Raw genomic sequence first — 3,168 nt, 5'->3', positions numbered from 1 at the left:
CATCCTTGGTACCACCACAGCATCCTGGGTACCACTACAGCATCCTTGGTACCACCACAGCATCCTGGGTACCACCACAGCATCCTCAGCCTGATGATGAACACGCAGCCCTGCTGCTGCCTCAGCTCCAGCTCCCTTTCCCCAGAAACGTGCAGGGATTCAGGGAATGGCACCAGGTTTCCCTTCACACACTAACCCCCCTTCCCCCTTCCCCCATCCATGTATTTATTCCCCATGTCACAAAACACCGGGATTCTCGGAGCAAACAACCGCGACGCCGCACCCGAGCCCCCTCCTCCCCCGCCGTGGGAACACGTTCCCGAGCTCCCGGGGTGGGAGCAGCCCTTACCGCCACCACGCACCGTCCTTGCGGGAAACAACCACCACCGCCAGCGCCGGGAAGTTCTCCAGCGAGCCGGCCCCCGGCTCCCCCCGCGGCTGGGACGGCTGCGGGATGCGCGGAGCCCCCGGGCACCGGCCGAGCCCCCCGGGAGAGGCGTCATGGCTGTAGCATCCCCCGGACACGCAGCGCAGGGCAGGGAGAAGCACAACCAGCAGGAAAACCGGCTCCCTGTTGCGTTTGGATCGTGGCTGCGGCGCAGGAACCCCGGCGAGGCTCGGCCCTCCCCGCTCATGGCACCCCAAAAAAAAAAAGGAAGAGGAGATGGGGGCATCTTACCGCCCTGCGCCCGGAGGAGGCTCAGCTCAGCTTCCCAGCCCCATCCCGGCCGGACACGGACGGTGCCAGGGCTGGGGAATCTTTCCAGGGTTCTGGAGAGCCGGGGCTGTGCTGGCGCCGCTTCAGCATCTCCCTCAGCATCTCCATGGTTACCCGGCTGACCCAGTTCTCCTGCCAGCCCCGAGCAGGGGCACAGTGGTCCAGCGGGGTGGGATGTGCCCTGGCGGGGCTGGGGGCATCCCTGTGCCAGGTTTTGGGCGTCTGATGATCCCACTGAATCCCTGAAGACAGATGTCGTGGAGCTGCTGGGGATGGCCGGGCTGGGAAAAGTGGGGATGGAGGCAGCACGGGGGGGGGTCAGAGGTGACCCCAGGAGCGGATGGATCCCAGTGATCCGACAGTACCAGGTGTGGAAAGGAACAACCTGGGGCTGTGAGGGAGCCCTGGCCCCAAATATTCCACGGGAATAGAAACGAGGGGCAAAATATTGACGGGGGAAATTGGTGCTTTGGAAAAGGCTCTGGAGAAGGGGGGAGGAGCCCAGCAGGTGCCCCCACACAGGTGGGAGAGGGCTCCTGACAGGGGGTGGGGAGAGGAGGAGGAGGAGGGTGATAAATGAGCACAGTGGGGGTGGCTGGGATGCTGCCTTGCCAGGGAAGGAGGCAGAGGGATTTTGGGGGCTGTCTCCTCCCTTGGGGTGGGTGTTCCCAGGGAGATTTGGGGTTGGAAACCCCTGGCAGTGGGGCAGCGGGTTCTTCTTTCCCCCCAGACCCCTGTGCTGGGGCTGCCTCGAGCCTGGAGGGAGAGCACTGAAAAGTGCTGATGACTGGAGCAGGTAGGTCCTAAAATCAGCGTTTTTAGGGGAAAAAAAATCTTGTTAGAGCTTCCACTTTGAGGCCCTGCCAGTCCTGAGCAGGCACAACACATCAGGGCAAGCCCCAGCAGCACAGCTCACATGGACATGCTCCTGCTTGTATTCGGGAATAAGGCAAGGGCTTATTTCCCCTAAAAGTACTTAATTCTAATTAATTGCTTCAGCTCTGATAGGCAGTTGCTCATATAAATTTAATTGCCCAACAAGGGGTATAATTGAGTGCATGTGAGCTGAGAACCTGGAAGTAACTCCAGGTACTGGAATTAAGCATCTCATGGCTCAGGATATAAAAGTTATATCCTGGCTGGAACACCAGCTCCATGGGAAACAGAAACCTGGAAATGAAAGGATGGGTCCAAATGTGCTCCAGCTGTAGGACAAGTGGAGGGGAGAGGTTTGGATGGGGCCGTGCTCAGGGGTCCCACGGGAGCAGCTCCTGCTCCTGGGAAAGGCCTGGCTGTTGGATGAGAGAGGTTTAGTGAGTCTGTGCCTGGCAGGAAGAAGAGGAGGGAGGCCATAGGGGAAATCCCACAGCGTATTCCAGTCTGGATGATTCCCCAAAAGGCAGGTGCCTGGGTGGGAGCAGGTCTGACTGCAGCAGCCGGAGGTTTTCCATCGGGATGGGAAGTGCTGGAGGTCGTGGTGTGGGTGGAGAGGTGCTTTCAGGGAGATCAGCTCTGCCAGGACCCAGGCAATGCATCACATCTCTTCTGGGATAACCGGTGGGATGGTATTCCTGGATGGAGCTGGGTCTGCTCCAGGTGCTCTCTCCCGTGCTGCTCCTGCACAGGGATGGACTGGGAACACCAGTGGGACCCAGAGCCAAAGGGAACCGGAGCCACAGCCCTGCATGGGAGTGTCCAAGGAGAAATGACCCCGGAAAACCGACTGTCCCGAGTCTTCCTCAGTGCCAGCACGTCCAAATGCATCTCAGCCACAGTGATTTACTTCCCATCCCCATCCCTGAAGCTCGTGTCCACCTCCAGCCAGCCTGGCTGCACAGCTCCAGCAGAAGTGACGCTCCTGGAGGATGGGATCCATCCAGGAGCACCAGGACACAGAACCAAGTATTTTCCAGTGGGACAGGCAGGAACACGGAATCTTCCCACACCCACCTTTCACTGGAGGGGTGGGACAGGTGAGGAATCCAGGGCCATCCATGTCTGACCCTGCCTGGTGGCCGGATTTGGGGCAGAGCCCCCTCCTGAGGCAGCAGCAGCCCTGACCACGCTGTCCTTTTTCCCCCCTGTCCCTGTGTGACGTCTGCTGCCCGGGCAAATCAGATCCCTGCTGCATCCCATCGTTTCCTAGGCAACAGGAAGGAATCCGAGGAGCAAAAGCCGCCCGGCAGGGCTGAGGCTGGGGGACAGCCAGGTCCTGCTGGGCCCACCTGGCTGGGAGAGCCCCGGGGGTTCATGGCACTGCCCTGAGCACTGGGCATCCCTGGTGGCCCGGATTCATCCCACAGTGGACCAGGATGCCAAGGCTGAGCTCGGGGCCCCTGCACTGGCTACACCCTGGTGCTGGTGGTGGCCACGATGAGTGGCTCGGGACAGAGCAGGGACACGCACGAGCCCAGCAGCCACGTGGCCCCAAAATCTGGGACAGCTCCATG

This window comes from Lepidothrix coronata, unplaced genomic scaffold (genome assembly GCF_001604755.1).
Source record: "Lepidothrix coronata isolate B3197 unplaced genomic scaffold, Lepidothrix_coronata-1.0 Scaffold147, whole genome shotgun sequence".
In the NCBI taxonomy this organism is placed as follows: Eukaryota; Metazoa; Chordata; class Aves; order Passeriformes; family Pipridae; genus Lepidothrix; species Lepidothrix coronata.
The sequence above is the reverse complement of the archived record's forward strand: the minus strand, read 5'-3'. Positions refer to the sequence as shown.